Here is a 17,621-nt window from a genome sequence, read left to right as displayed (position 1 = left end):
TATATATATATATATATATATATATATATATATATATATATGGAGTTTTTTGCGAGCCAGTCTATGAACAGATTAATGTCATGCTGCATATTTGCTTGGACTATGCTTGTGTTATTATGGATGGATATTATCGCTGTATCGTCTGCGTATTGGAATATCTTACCTTTGAGAGGTAGCTGATTAACATCGTGCATATGAATGTTCAATAGAGTTGGGGAGAGAACAGCTTCCTGTAGCATTCCTCAGGTAACTGATAGCTCTGCACTTCGGTTTGACCCGATACGTGTGATGTGCTTTCTATTTTGGAGGTAGTTTGTAAATCACCTGTGCAGAGGCCCATCTATTCCAACATGCCTCAGCTTTAATAACAAGATTTGAGGTGTGAGTGTATCAAATGCTTTAGTTAGATCAATAAAGACTACCATGGCAATTTACTTTTTATATAAGGCAGTATTAATTACGTCCGTAAAGTCTTCCAAGAGAGATGTTGTTCCCTTATTTTTCTGAAACGTATTGTGTTTTGAGGATTATAGGAAAGTTTCCTGTATATGTTGCGAGTTTCCTTTGCATGATCCGCTCCATAATTTGATTGATAACTGGTAGTGTGGCTATGGGTTGTTGTAATTACCGATTAAATTACTTTTACCATATTTGTGTATGGGTGTGATTATGAGATTCTTTAACCTACTTCCTGTCTGGATTAAAATAGTTTATTTATTAATATTAGTAGGATAGGGCCTAGGCTAGTTGTGTGTTGCTTGATATCCTTAGGTCTTTTACCATAAGTTCCAAATTCCTGGGCCTTTGTTTGGTTTGATTTGTTGTATTAAAGAAAGGAGTTCTGCTTCTTTCGTGGTTGCGAACCATAATGTCGGTTTTGCTTGCTGTCCAATTAGAGGATAACGTTTTAAGATTGGAGGGATATTTCTGTGTAGTTCTTGGATGGATTTCGGCTTGTTTTTGAAGAAATTCTCACTTTCCTTGTAGCAGCTTTCTTATATATTTCCTCCAGTGTGAGTTTAATGTTGTTGAATAAGATTTCTGTTGAATCTGGTGATGCCCTATGTTCTTAGTCAATATTTCTTATTTCGTGATTGACTAATTCTTCGTCTATTATTGTTTTGTGTTCCTTTTCAAATTTGGAGCAATGCCTGCATATTGTCTTAGTGTGCAGGATTAGAGCGGTGAAGTAATGGTCTGCTACTTTGCACTTTATGACTGATGCAGTGTAACAGTTTGGTGGTGCCCGAATATTTATATGATCTAGGCAGGAAGCAGTAATAATATTTCCCATGATGTTATGGTTGGTATTAGGTTACACATGGATACAGTATCTAGGTATTGTACAGTGTTGTTCTGGTTTCGTTTGAAATATTTGTTTATGTCGCCGATTATCATTAGGTATTTGGTTGATCTTGGTGATAAAGCCAGTAATTGAGTTCGTGAAAGAATTTTATCATGTTTAAGTTTGGTAGCCTATAAATAGCATTCAGTATTAAGGGATGCTCTCGATTTGTGGTATTAATGATTTCGATGCAAAAGATTTCAGCATGCTTAAACTGATAAAAAGTTTCTTTGCTATTAATTTGTGTTCGATAAATATTAATATTCCACCCTCCTCTTTTTGTTTGGCAGCATGATCTATGCTGTTGGAAGCCTGGAATTTGGAAAGCAGTCGCTTCGTCATTAGTTATGGACACTTCTGTTAGGACCAATATATCAATAATACCGGTGTAATTCATCAGATAAACCTGTAACAATAACCAATGTTTTCGAACTCTTCTGATATTAATATGCAGGATGGAGAGACCTCTCGTTTGTACTGTGTGTGTTGTGTGAATGATAATAATAATAATAATAATAATAATAATAATAATAATAATAATAATAATTAGTAAATTGTTCAGATAATTTTTCAACATAGAATTTTTCCTGGAAGTTTATTTTTCACTTGGTTAAACTATAATAAATTTAGTTTAATCCTTTATCCAAGTGTAAGCAAACAAAGTTTGCGCCTGAAGTATCCTCAGGACTGAGGCAATTCATAGTAAAACTAGACCAAGCTCTGAACACTCCTTGTCTCAGTATCTCCCATAATGCAAAGCAAATCTGCTTGCGGACATCTATAATGCTATGCATTAAGAAAAGGTCCACTACCCACTGCCCTTCCAAGATCTTTCTCTAAATCCAGAGTAATTTAATGATAAGGTGGTACACCTTTTGGCAACTCGTATAGGTAAATATCACCTCTCCATTGCTTCTGTCTTGGTATCATCACCTCTGGGTCTGGCTTCCACTGACGAGACCTCAATAAATGTCGAAACCGGTCTGGGTAGTGGCCCTTTCCTTAATGCACAGCATTATACATGTCCGCAAGGAGATATGCTGTGCATTATGGGAGATACTAGGACAAGGAGTGTTGAGAGCTTGTTCCACCTTTGCAACGAGTTGCCTCATTCCTGAAGATACTTCAGACGCAAACTTTGTTTGCTTACAATTGGATAAAGGATTAAACTAAATTTATTATAGAATTTGTCTGGTATCATACTATTGTGTATTCTAGTCAAATATTATCGAGAAATAATAGTATTAATTTTTATCGAGATAATGAAAATAACAATGATTGGCATGCTGATGACATTTTTCTTAGTTAATGAGATTAACCAGAGCACGACAAGAATCTCACCACTTTTGTATATTACACAACATGATCATTTAAACTACTGCAATATTTTATATTCCCTCATCCATTTTCCTTATGAACTTCATTACAGACAACTTTTCTCAAAGTAACCAGAGACACTAATGGAGACTGGATTCTTTCCGAAGGAATGTTTGCAGATTATATTACAACCCTTTCTGAGAAAATGAACTTTAAGTAAGTAGTGAATTATATTAAGCTATATGACAATATAAAGAAACTTTTGCCATATTATCAAAAATAAATAAATAAATAAATAAATAAGGGAATGTTCTCTTCTAAGCTGCCCCTCACTCCACAGAAAATCGTAAGGAGATATAAAATATTGAGTTTGTGCTATTCTCTCATTTGTGCAATTTTTTAATTGATATATTACAATTAATACTCTCATCTTTCACTCAAATCCAGACGCATCTTACTAATGTAGCGCCTGACAGCCAGTTCTGCTACAGGCAGCGAGATATCTTAATTCTCGTGGAAAGGCGTAGACGTTGGTTATGGATTTTTTACTAAATAATTTAAGGAAATTACAACGTCAACTAGGATATACATTAAAATAAATTTTAATATATCTCATGCAGCCAAAATAAATTTTGGCTGCATGAGACTGCCTCAAATTTTGGAAACCTACATCAGAAGACCTTCAGTCCAATCGCCCAAGAAAACCAACTTTGCCCGCTAGGGGGCCCAATCAGGACTTTTGGAGAAATAATAGCTTCCTGCTTCTTCCTCACTTACTGACTGCTGTGTCTGCGTGCACGTGTCTTGTTCTAAAGTTTCTTGAAAATGGCAACGTGATGTTGCCGAAATATTGAAGTATATTAAAATTTATTTTAATGTATATCCTAGTTGACGTTGTAATTTCCTTAAATTATTTAGTAAAACAAATAATAAAAAAGCAGCGAGATATCGTTGTTAAGTTATTATTAATAGTTATGCCACGGTTACCTTTAAAGATCAAACATAATATGTTTGATCTTTAAAGGTAATTAATTTGATGGCAGGCGTTTCCTAATCTGGTTACCTATTGTGGAAATGTTTACCCTTTAATGTGATATAAAACGGCACAATTTCCCTTTTCGACATTAAAATTTAGACATAAAAATTTCGACAGTGCATTGGCGCTGTTTAAAAATATTTAAACGATGAGAAATCGGAATTGCCAGGAGTTTGAAGAATAAATAGATTAGGAGAGAAATAGATGTGTAATCTCATCAAGCAAGCGCCTCGTAACAAAAGGTTGATGTGGAAGGATTGACGTGTGCATAAGGATGACATCTGGTATGAAAATAATAAGCCACAAGTCAGAAGATGCATACTGTTGTAAGGAAAGCTAAGTCTGTGCATTAAACGAAAATGGCTCTCCAAGCTAAATACAACCCTACATAATTCTATCATTAATCTGCAAGTGAAACAAAGAAAGAATATGAAAGAATAACTCATCTAAATGCAGCTGGCATGAGGCTTATAGATGCACACTAGATTGTTCAACTGAGTGCCCATTTTGTTAAAAGCTATCAACCTGGTGCAAGCAACATTGCGTTCACTGCTACTTCTCTGGATGAACAAAGTCAGGCGTATGAGGAGGAGTTATTAGAGCCATTACACAAACTGAATAACAATTCAGCAATAGACAATGACAGGATATCAGCACGGGCGCTAAAAGAGTGTTCAGCTGAACTGGCAGTTCCTTTGACCAGGCTATATAATTTGAGTCTCAGAACAGGAAAGATTCTGCAGGAGTGGAACGATTGTATAATAATCCATCCCATTGCACAACAGTGGTGCAAGAGAAACTACTTTTCAATGCACAGCATGGGTTCACTAGGGGAATGTCATGTTTTAGCAACTTACTCACATTCCGTAATAATGTTATCATTCAGTTAGAGAAGGAGAATGGATATGTCATGATAGATTTGGAATTTCGTAAGTATACAGCATGGTAGACTGTTGCAGAAATTACAGAATATGGATTCGGATTAAAAAATATTAACTTAGTTAAGAGAGGAGAGGTAACTGACAGATATAAAAAAGTTGTACATGGACCATGTGAGTCTACAAGACTTAAGGTAACCAGTGGTGTACCACAAGGATCAGTGCTTGGTCCACAGTTATTAAATCTCTACATTAATGATGTTAGGAAGGATTTGACAAGTTACATATAACTATTTGCTGATGCTGCAAGATAGGTAGGGGAACCAGTGATGCTGCTAATATGCAGTACTTGCAGAATGATTTCAATAGGCTGGAATTATGGGAAAATGGATATCAGTTCAATGTCAGTAAATGTAAATTCATTCACTTCGGCGTGATTAGATATTCAATGGCGTATTTTATTGGTAGGATTATGCTTGAAGAAACTGATGAGGCTTGGGATCTTGCAGTGTTAAGTAGATAGGAAGTTCAAGTTGAAGTTGTATTTGCCAAAGTTGCAAATACAACTCAAAAGATAATTGGACTGCTGGAACGAGCCTTGACATGTAAAGGTAAGAAAGTCATTTTGCCTTTTTCCAAGGCCTTGATAAGATCTCACTTGGACTATTCTACGCAGGTCAGGTCTCCTGCTTTCGGTGGCAATTCTGATCAAGTGGCGAGAGATATCAGGATTGTGCAATATTGCTTATGAAGACAGATTGGAATTTGTAGACTGCAGATCCTAGCAAACAAGAGAAAGAGGAGTGATATGATTATGATTTGCAAACTTCTGAAAGAGACAGACAGGATTTCAGTTAATCTAATTTTTCCTTTTATGGACGATGGGGAAAGGATGCGACTGCATCCTTTGAAGCGAATTATTAATGTCGTCAAGAAAGCAGTGAGATCTAGATTTTCTCTCATGACTGGAATGGATTGCCATTGGATGGTGTGTGTGTGTGTGTGTGTGTGTGTGTGTGTGTGTGTGTGTGTGTGTGTGTGTGTGTGTGTGTGTGTGTGTGTGTGTGTGTGTGTGTGTGTGTGTGTGTGTGTGTGTGTGTGTGTGTGTGTGTGTGTGTGTGTGTGTGTGTGTGTGTGTGTGTGTGTGTAATTAGTATGACTGAATTCAAAACAAGCCGGAGAGCTGGTGCGTGTATTATGTGTCTCTCTCGATAAGTACCTGTCTCTGTGGGTGCCTCTTTTAAAATAATAACTGATGTTTCCGTTTAATCGATTAAATATGATGCAGTCAGTGTTTTTGTCATTTAACGTTTATGTAACAAACTCATCAAAGAAGCTGCTAAAAAGTAATACGAAGCGAGGTGAGAATTATAAAATGTAATTATATTATTATATAACGTAGCAGTAAAGTTGAAGCCATCTGTTATGAGGTGGAGACTTACAAAATCAAATTCATAGTGGGCTGTTGTTACTGAGGGCATCGGTTGCTATCGACAAAGAAATGCATCACTAAATAAATATGATGAGGGGACAAACGAATAATCATAATAGGGGACTTCAGTTATCGGAACGTTGACTAGGTAGCTGCGAAATCACGTGACAAGAATGAAATTGAACTTTTTGAGATGTTGAGACACTTTCCTCGAACAGCATTTAACAGAAGGAACTCGAGGTCGAACTCGAAAGAGTGTTAGATCTGATTATAGTGTCGCAGGAGATTTTAGTTAAAGATATTATTCTTCCTCTGGTTGGCGACAGTAATCATACAGCCTTCACTTGGGAAGTGGCTGAGTTTATGTCCATTCAGATAAGTTTACATGCTCAACTACAAAGCAGGAATTTATGACCTTCTGAGGAATATGCTGAGTTCGTGGTGATGTAATATACTACGGAGAGATCAGAATCTGTCCTTAGAATTCGAAGAATAAATATGGTAGCAGGGAAGTGGATAATCTAATGAAGAGAGATTCGTGTGGAAAACGTTATGTGGAAGAAATACTGTGTGCACAAGGATGATGTCAGTTAGGAAAATTATATGAATCAAGTAATAAAATTCACGACTGTTGTACATCTGTCGACTAATGCGGGAACCTATCGAAGAAAAGGTTAGAAAAGTTCCTCTTGTCAGTGACTGGAATCGAACTTAAACGCTACTTCCACTGAGCTGCACAGACACGGATTTTTTAAAAAAATATTTTTTGTGTGTATTTAATTAATTATAAACATTTTGGTAAAAGTCTATCAATTTTTTTTTTCCAATCTCAGACCACACGTCTTTTAAGTCTACATCCCGAGTTATCTACCTTGAACGCTGTCCCTATCACAAATCCGACGAAGCATATAATCCTGCTATTCTTGAATTTGGGGATGATTATATCTAAGATCGCTTGGTGCAGAAGTATATCCCAGCAACTCACGCTGGTGTTCAGCATTTTGTTACAGTTGAGTACGTTTGCTAAATATATACAGAACTATTGTTAATATAATTTGCATCACTAGTTGCATTCTTCCCACAAAATTTCTCTCTCTCTCTCTCTCTCTCTCTCTTTCTCTCTCTCTCTCTCTCTCCCTCTCTCTAAAAAGTACAGTTCGGCTGGAAAGTCACACAATTTTTTTTAAAAAAATATTCTTTCTTCGTTGCATTTGTACAAATTCCTTTCATAAAATCTTTCGTTCTTGGAAAATGAAAAGTATTACATTTTCCGATTAAGAATAACTACAGGTTATTGTTCCGTCATTTATTGTGCTGCATTAAATGACTTAATTAAAACTGACTCATTTCCAGAAAGCAATTATATTAATCCTTGATATTATAGTTAAAACTGTTGCATCACTGCAATAAATAAGCGATCAGATCTTGCATGCTTGGTTGCAAAGGGTGGTAATAGTGTGCCAACTAATCAACGTGACATCATAACAGCGCATATTTTTGTTTATTCAGAGTCAGGTCTCCCTTCTCTTCCATGCTGTGGGAAACGTTCTCATTAATATAATATGTATTTATGCAGGAGTTCCTGTTTGTATCCACATTTCAGAATGATTGGTTATTCAACACTACAGCAGATATCTCCATTTTATAAGTGGGTTCAAAAGAAATTTGAATCCCGACATCTGTGGCATTTTTTCCTAATAAGACAGAAAATAATTGCATCAGAAATAAAGAAGAAATAATTCATTCGTAAATGCTTCTTATTTAAGTTCGCGTTATAGAAAACATTTTATAAATTGATATTTTAGATGTCTCCGCACAGTAGCTTGAATATGTTTTATTTAGTTATGAATTTGAACATTCGAGACAGATTAAAAATAAGATGAAACTGAATTCTGCTTTATTATTTGTGTAGAGTGAAGGTGCACACTCCAAAGGATGGACAGTTTGGAAAGCTTTTCAACGGAAGCTTCACAGGACTCATTGGAATGATATATAAACAGGTAAAGTCATTCGTGGACACTTCTGGCATACTAATTGTTAAAATTATCTGTCGATCTGAGCATTTCTGTTCCCTTTCCTCCACGCATACGCACGCACACACACACACATAATAAATTATATATCCCATTGACTTAACTCTAAAGGCGATATTATTACTACTGAAGGGGCGAAATGACGTTTTTTTTTATCTAATTAGGTCGCATGAATTCTTTTCGCAATCTGAAATATTCCCCACTTCCAAGAAAAGTGCGCCTGCGCAGATGCATGCAATGAATTCTCCGATGAAAACAAAGTTGAGTTTTAAACCCTTCAGACTTCGAAATTGTCTGAAGTGCAGAGAAACGAACAAAGAAACTTATTAATTCCTCTGAGTAGAAACGCAACTGGGGATTCTTTCCTCACGTGCATTTAGATGTCTTCTAAAAATATTTCTAATTAGAAAAATATCTGGTAATGCTTTAGAGGAATTATTGCTATTAATTGCCGAGTTACTTTCTTTGTTACATGTTCACAGTTTCAATTTCTAGGAATGTGATATGACTCCAAACCACCTGGCTGTCGACTATCAGAGAACTTTGGGCGTTGACATAATTCACTCCGCCAGTATTTCAAGAGCAGTATTTATAACGCGAATGCCAAAGGGAGTCAGTAAATCTATTGTGTTTCTTCAGCCCTTCACCGGACAAGTAAGTTATTCCTATTTTGCTATATAAATTAAACATTTAGGATGAGCAGATACAACGCTTTTTTGAATATAACAAACAAATCACAGATTAAACTTTGAATACGGATTTTAAAAAATTAAATACTGTATAAAAATAGGGATATTATTCGTTTATAGAGTAGAAAAAGCAACGTCGGTTGCATTGCCAATATTTTGAATAATAAATGTTTCATTACAGGAACCGCTGTCCTCGGATTGCTTACCATTAAAGGAAAACCCAAATGCTTGCAAAAATATTCCGATAACAGGACTAATTCTGAAAACAGCATTCTTGATATGTCAAAAGTCCACATCTTACAAAACGTTATATGTTTGTCTAAAGACAGTGTTCCATTTGTAAAATAACCTGCGTTATATAAGAGATCAAGCCTCCTTATCTCAATTGGAATAGAGGAGCCATTGGATTGACCGAAAGATTGCCAGTTGAATCCCATCCATGATGCCATGAACCTTTTCTCGGAGCTTTCAAACCAAATATCACTTGGCCGATTATTAAAGGGAGTAGAGGATTTTTCTCTTGAAAACTCTGATTTTCGCCTCTAAAAACAGGCAAACCAGCCCTGTGAACACACAGACCTACAGGCCTGAATACTTATCCTTAGAGGATGTTGCAGAAGAGGGGCGAATCAGCTGCATTAATTCGCCTGATCCTTAATCAGGCGACTCTACTGTTCTCATTGATGGTTGGTTGAAGAAGAGGACGACATAGAACTCAGAGTAATGTGAAAAGCTTGATACTGGGGAGACGGATAAAAGCTTCGAAATTCCCACCAAATATCCGCACGTAGGCGAAGAGAACATAAAAGGAATCGAATCACTGCGTATGTCTTCTATGACATCATGATATGGATTGGTCGTCCGTTACGATGTCATACTTGGAAGACAGTCTTTAAACTAAGATGTTTAAGAAGACTTCTGAAGTGATTCTATTCGCACGGCACTATGAACAGGAAAAAAGGTTCTTATGCTTCAGGACATCTTCTATAGCCGTTCAAGTACGGCTAGCCAAGAAGACTAGTCAATAAAGTCCTTTTCTCTGAACCACCACAAAAAGAACAAGATGATATTCAATATATAAAACTATTGCAATTCCGTTTGTATCTCCTACAAGCTCGCCAACCTCCTCAAACAACACAATATAAGAGTAACATTTAAACCAATAGAATCTATTTGTAAACTACTAAGATCTCCAAAAGACAACCACTCTTTCTATAAATATGCTGGAGTTTATAATATTCCATGCTCGTGTGGCTCTAGTTACATCGGACAGACTTCGAGAAGCCTTGAAATCCGGCAAAACGAGCACATTGGCTATGTCAAAAACAACACACAGGACACTTCTGGCCGATCGTCTCATTTCTTTACAACTAACCATGTCATCGAGTGGGACAAAAGTTGTTCCCCTTACTTAGAGGAAGATTACCATTCAAGAATTTTCAAAGAAGCAGCCACAGTCGCCCGTTCTACTGTCAACCTTAACAGAAATCAAGGCCTAATACTCCCAGAGATATGGAAAACACTAATCAAATCTTTAAAAACAAAAGAAATCTTTGATACAAACTACAGAAAGTTCCTTAGCAACAGCTAGCTAATCTTGTACACGCGATACGTGTTTCACGCACGTTCGATACTATTTTATTTGAAATTATTCCAGTCAGTTTTTTTACAGATTCTTGTCAGTTTTATAGTTACATAATTGTGAGATTGTTTCAGCCTATATGTAAGTGCCCTGAAGACGCCAACAGTTAAAGTTTGGCGAAACTAGTTGGTTAAGTTGATAAAATTGATCACTATTTGATCTGTAAACCAAAAATATTATTACTAATTCTCAGGATCAAGAAAATAAACCTTCATTATGAAATACCAACAAATTTAAAAGAGATCACAAAGGAAACGGTAGAGAAATTTATTTTTAGTGAAATTTGTTTTGATCACTGCATGAAAAAAATACCGTTCTTTTGTAAATTACACGAAGCATCATGTAGCAATTACCTTCTAAATAGCACAAAAGTAATGTATTTACAGTGGCTGTTTTCGATGTTCCTGAAGAAAACCTCTTCCATCATCGATGGAAGTGCTGATTCACAGGACTGAGTGACTCTGTTACAGTACTGTCATTAATACTAAATATTTCAAGATCTCTCACTCTCTTTATATAGCAAGCCCATTGATCTACAGTTAAACCAATTGTACGCCAGAAATAACATCCTAAAACAAAAGTTATGAATGTGGAATAGTGACCTAGAAAAGTTGGACGTATGTTGATGTATGAGTCCATGGTACTGCTATTATGTTGTTATAAATTCTTATTTTCCTTCTTTTCTGCTGCAGAAATGGATAAACTTGTATTAAATCTGTAGATACATACATCGTCTGCTGTTTCTACCATTATATATAGAAATTCATCCCATTCATTTACATTATATGTAAGAAAGTGACGGTTCATAGACCCGAAATAAAACTAATATTTTTTATTTTGTTCATCTCGATTCTATATCCGCATCTTAGATGGATCAAGAGTAAATCTCTAATTAGGTCCATGGGCCATGATTTAATTATGATGATGTACACATAAAACAATGAGATACCATACCATGTTCTTAGGAGATGATGGGAAACACCCTGAAAGGGGAGGTGATAAAGAAATTCATTAACATACTTCAGGATCGTAAAAGCTTTGTTCAGTGCCTTCGTACAATTTATTGTAAGTAGATGGAAACACTAATCGAAAACTTATAGAAACTAGTCACTTAATAAGAATATAAAGGCAGAAGACACAATGTCATAAATTTAACCTTATTCTCTCTCTCTCTCTCTCTCTCTCTCTCTCTCTTTCAGCTATGGCTGGCATTGGGGACATGTTTCATTTTAGCAGTTCCATTCATGTATGGAGTTCTCTGGGTGTCATCGCTCTTTCACTTTGGACCATCATTCTCACTATTGGGCGTCATCTGGCTCATATATGGAACCTTTCTAAGACAAGGTAAGGCAAAATAATTATTTTTACTTATTAATTTTTGAAATTTTTTGTGAGAATAGGTATTAGTCAATGTTCAACGATCAAAACCAAATTTTTGGAAATCAGTAGACAGCCATTTAGAACTCTTCATCGCCGTGTAGTTGAGAAAACCGATTGATTTTAAAACTTGAGGTTAAGGGTTCGGCAAACAACTGCTGCCATCTTATTCCTAATGGAGAAAGAGACTTTGCCTGTGCCTGTGAAACTAGTACCGAAACATTATCTTAAAAGTTATAATTTTATTCACTTAATCCATTTAGTAGACTTAATAATTAGACTTTGCTTTAATGGTGCTATTGCTATCCACCTAAATTAGCAGAACTCGGTTTTAAAATCGTAGAGTCTCCTTTAAATTTTATACAAGTAATCCGAATTTCATCTCAATAACTGGAAACACCTGAAAACTATTCTGCAAAATCATCCGTCTTGTTTGTAGTATAACTAATGGACAATTGGTTATCGCCGTATAATTAAGACAAATTAAGAGAAATTAAGACGAATTTCATTATAATCATTATACTTTTTACCTCTTTCTTCTAAAACTGTAGATCCTTCGTTGAACTGTCTCGAAAGAGGACGTCGTTCACATTTGCTTTTTCTTCTAAACATCTTAGTTCGAATGGCACCTGGGATCACATCTTTTAAAAGCATATTTCAACCGAAGATACGTTAAGCAGCGTTAAAAATGTGAAGCATTTTTTAAGAATCTGGAAACTTGAGTTCTTAAAAAGACAAACCTGCTGAAGAACACATGTAACTAACAGACAATACACGGTCCTATTAAACACTAGCACGACTAATCGAAGACTGTCATCGATCGATCAGCTCGGAGCAACAGCTATCCATCCAGAATGCATTGCTAATTCAATTACACACTCACCTTAGATATCTTTGTACTATATCATCCATCAGAGTCTCGTGTATAATTCAAAAGACGTTTCTTCCTCACTGGCGTTTCTCTATAGCTATAATATACATATATGTAACTCTAACATTAACAGAAATTCTTATTAACAGTTCTCTAAATGCTGGTGAATACCCCCCCCCCCCAACCACTAAATGTCGTCATTTATCAACAGTAATTTCGTCACCATCAAAGTATATATCAGGCCACTTAGCAGTGGGGATTGATTAATCGCAAAAACAGTTCTTATATTATTTCGTTTAACATTAGAACAAAGAAATAGCATAGGATAAAATATTAAGTGACAAATAGTTCTGATTTGGAGAGTAAGGATGATAATGATAATAACGTTTGTTTTCCTTTACTTTAAAGATCCATCCAACAGAATATTGCAATATCCGTCTTTCCGACTGCTCTTCACAATCTGGACCATGTCAGTAACTGTGGTGGTAATGGCCTACTCGGGTATTCTGCTATCATTCATGACAGTTGCAATACAGGCCAAACCAATAGAAACTATCGCCCAGTTATCCAAAGCAGTAGAAGATGGAACTATTTCATGTGGTACCAAGATGAATACTTCTATGCAAAATTTCCTAATGGTAAGATTGAAATACCGTTCTCAAATTGCTTATTCCTTTAGCCTGTTTAATCTGCTTGTACAAAATGTTGTGCATAAGACGTGACCACTGAACTTTATTATACAAGGTGGCCATAAAATAAATGTCCCTCTTTGGAGGCATCTATAGCTAAAACCAATAAACAAAATGAGACCAAATTTTATATTAAGACTTTTCAAGGCATGGAAATTTCAAATTCCGCTAAAAAAACATTTAGTACCAAAAGTAGCCGATAGGGGAAATTTTGGCGCTGGCGGAGCCGAACACAGTCGCATATTTGCAGTAAACGCAGGTAAAAAGGATTATGCGAATTCTACTGTGCGTACGTGACATCAGCGCCACCAAGTCCACTTAAAAAGGGATTGGGAACGTTCAAGCAGTTATTGGAATGACTGACGAATTGTGCTCAATATGCGTCCTACCTTGCCTCAGCGTGCTTTACTTGTTAAGTTGCTTTACCTGAAACAGTGCAATGTCGTAGCGGCCCTTTAAGAAGGAATTTAGAAGGCTTCATAACCTGCGTACAGGTCCTATGTCAGCTGTAGCACTGAGAGCTATGATTAAGAACTTTGAAGAAACTGGATCACTAGGAGTTAGATCTAGTGAGTTCGACTGGATCACTGTATGTGGTCCATTGGACCGTGATTCTGATGAATAAAACATTATTTCCTGTGAGTTCAATCAGTATTAATTTCTGTGTCTATCGCAAGTTGTTGTTTTAGTTTAATTATAATTATTATTATCATCATCATTGTGACACGCCACATATCATCATCTCCCCATGCCTTCAAAAGTCATAATATAAACTTTGGTCTCATTCCGTTTATTGGTTTTAGCTACAGATGCCTCAAAAGAAGGAACGTTATTTTATGGCCACCATATATTTTAATAGACTTTGGTAGTCGCGATATGATTCATTTATTAGGTGATGCCATCGAAGGACTTTATCATAACAGAATATATTATAGATCTCCTCTTCTAGTGTTACAGATAAGGTCACATACACTAATCGATGGATAAACTTCATTTAAGAAATATTAACTCACAGTTAAAGTTTTATTCAAAACTGGTCCATTGCACTTTTTTCGAAATCCATTTTATGCATGGAGTCAGAATTATAATAAAATTAACATCCTTTATCTGCAGATTTGATTTTTTTTTTTATTTGCTAAATCCGAACGGTGCTAAAATTTATCACCACCTGAGTGATCGAATAGGTTCTCTTTGTAACTATTGGATTTCTTATGAATATTATTTTAATATTCAGATGTAAAATTTGATTATAATTTCATAACATATGATCACTGGCAATGCATCTCAAAGGTTTAAAACAACGGAATGGCAATTAACAAATGGAAAAATCGTGTGCACCAAATGAGTTGTGAGAAGAATGAGAGGAGCTCATTCTCTATGCCAATCGGTCCGAAGAGTATCAATGATTAATGCTTAGCAAAAATAAATGAATATTATATATAAATTAAATATAACAGTGACGGATATACTATTAATATTAATAACAATAATTACAAATCACATCCGCTTACCCATAGTACATACTAAATATCTTATCCTTCATTTAGAACTAGCCTCCGTAGCTCAGTCAGTATAGACGAAGCCTTTGGTGGGAAAAACCTAGGTTCGATTCTCATCACTAACGTGAAGAACCTTTATCTGGTCTCTTTCGACGAAAGGTCAGTTAGCCGGTCTCATACGGAGGTAGGGGATTTTTTCATCCTGAAACTCGGGTTTTTCGTACCCTGAACAAGCAAACCGCCCCCGTGAACACACATGGATTACAGTCATGAATACGTCCCAGCGATATGCCGGTCCTGAGCCCGGATAAAGGGGGGGGGGAAAACAATGGTGAATTACCCTGTAAAAATATCACCAGGAATACTTTGTGGGCAATGCCTACAAAGTCACTTATGGTCGGAATCAACTGAAAGAAAAATCAGGATATGTAGAACTACCTTAAAAGGACTGCTACATTAATGGACTGAATGTGCAGAATATCAACATACAAACTCAGCATCACGGCATCAAAACTCTTGCTATCAACGGACATCATTCTATCTAAAAACTAAAATAAAAAATAAATAAATAAAAGCTTGTATATGCAAGATGCTTGGAAAGAAGGTGCAGGAGCATAGTTGAGTCAAAGTTCCAAAAAGAACAATGTGGCTTTCGTCCTGGTAGAAGCGCAACAAACCAAATCTTCACTTTAAGGCAAGTCTTTCAGAAATCTTGAGAATATGCCACGAATGTCTACACGTGTTTTCTGGACTTGGAGAAAGCATGTCACTGGGTTCCTCGAGATAAGATTTGGCAAGTAGTACAGGAGTATGGAGTGGATGGCCAACTATTAGCTGCCATCAAGTCCTTGTATGAATTCCCAGACTTTTTTCCTGATAAACATTTCAGGATAAACATCACGAAGTCTGAACCTTTCACAGTCGCCTTTGGTCTCTGCCAAGGGTGTATTCTGTCACTCTTCCTTTTCTTAATATTTATGGACTGGATTGATAGGCACAGCCCAGGCAGTGAGTCTGTCAGAAATCGAAGATGTAGCATTGGACGTTTGATTTTTGCAGATGACCTAGTTTTGCTTAGCTCTTCCACAGATGACCTCCAGAGGACCCTGGATAGGTTTGTAGCCGTTTGTGCAGAAAACGGAATGAAGATCAGTGTGGCCAAAACTAAAACATTTGTGGTCTCAAGACAACCATCCCAGTGCACTCTACATTTGAGTGGAGTCCCACTGAGGCAGGTGGAGAAGGTTAAATACCTTAGGTCCATATTCACGAGTGATGGAAACTGGGACGTAGAGCTAGATACTCGGATTGGCTCAGCAAGCGCAATATTGCGCGAGTTTGGCCGTTCGGTAGTATTGAAGCGGGGTTAAGTCAGAAGGTAAAGCTGGCTGTCTTCAATACAGTCTATGTCCCCATCCTCACCTATGGTCATGAGAGTTGTGTAATGACCGAAAGAATTCGGACACGTATCCAAGGAGTGTAATGAGGGTCATTCGAGTGGTTGCGGGGCTGGCAAAACTCGACAGAGTCAGAAACTCTGCAATTCGGAAAACCCTAAATACTCAACCGCTGCTTCTCCGTGTTGAAAAATCACAGTTACAATGGTACGGGCACCTGGTCAGAATGCCACAAGAGAGGCTCCCCCAGCTGGTCTTCTTTGCCAAGACAGAGAGTGGGAGGCCACGTGGAAAGCCAAGGACTCGCTGGATAGATTATATCCAAAACCTTGGGTGGACACGTTTGGGAGTTCCAACAGATCACCTGAGCTTGGTGGCAGAGGATCGTGACCATTGGAAGTCCCTCTTGCAGCTGCTGGCCCCAGAACCCAATTAGGAAAGGTGGGCCTTGAAGAAGAATGAATGATAAAAGCTTGTATACCACGAAATCTGTGATTCCGTGTTAACTCAAGTACGGTATAACAATCTAATCGAATTCTGAAAACAGCTATCGATCCAATTTTAGAAATTTGACGGAAGAATGGTTTCGACCATAATTTGAACTGTTGAGTCTGTTGACTAATATGCCCCAGACAATAATTCGAAACCATTATGACGATATAAAAAATCCTCAGAATTAAGAATCTGACACAATGCGTGATATTACTAAGAAATTCAATTGTCACAAGAGATGCATATTTCATATCACGACCTACCAAAACTCTACAAAAGCAGACACTATAAAAGCAGATGGTAGAGAGCATCTCTCACTTACCGTACTCAACAACCTGCCGCATAATGTAACACAATTACAAAACATTAAAAACGGAACTGTAGATTATGTTTCGATGTACATAGCAGAGTAGATAACAGCATATAATTAAGAAAACAAATACTTACAATCCATCCATAAAAAGTACCAACAGGATGCACAGTTGTGTGTTAATTCCAGTCTCTTCACAAAAGCTTACCCTATATTCGACGTTACGATTACACCAGCTGAACATGACTTCCTCTCCTTATCTATCAATCATTCCTATTCCTATTATTATTATTAGTAGTAGTAGTAGTAGTAGTATGCTATGATGCATATTAAATATGAATTGTAAATTATAACATTTGGACTGTAATATAATAGTGATTGTCTCTTATAAAATTAAATTGAATCTAGAAGTAATTATTATGATTATTATTGATAATTATGCATTATTATAATTTTATCGGTTAAAATATACCATTTCAAATAGTAATATTTGTATTCAGTTGTACACAACACATAAAAACGATAGTGTTGTTGCTTAAATCTTATACACGTAATTACCTGGAACAGAGAGAGAGAGAGAGAGAGAGAGAGAACAAGGGAGAGGATTAAACATA

The sequence above is a fragment of the Typopeltis vanoorti genome, chromosome 21, assembly GCF_054136105.1.
Source record: "Typopeltis vanoorti isolate ZY-2024b chromosome 21, IOZ_Tvanoo_1.0, whole genome shotgun sequence".
In the NCBI taxonomy this organism is placed as follows: domain Eukaryota; kingdom Metazoa; phylum Arthropoda; class Arachnida; order Uropygi; family Thelyphonidae; genus Typopeltis; species Typopeltis vanoorti.
Note: the sequence above shows the minus strand (reverse complement) of the source record.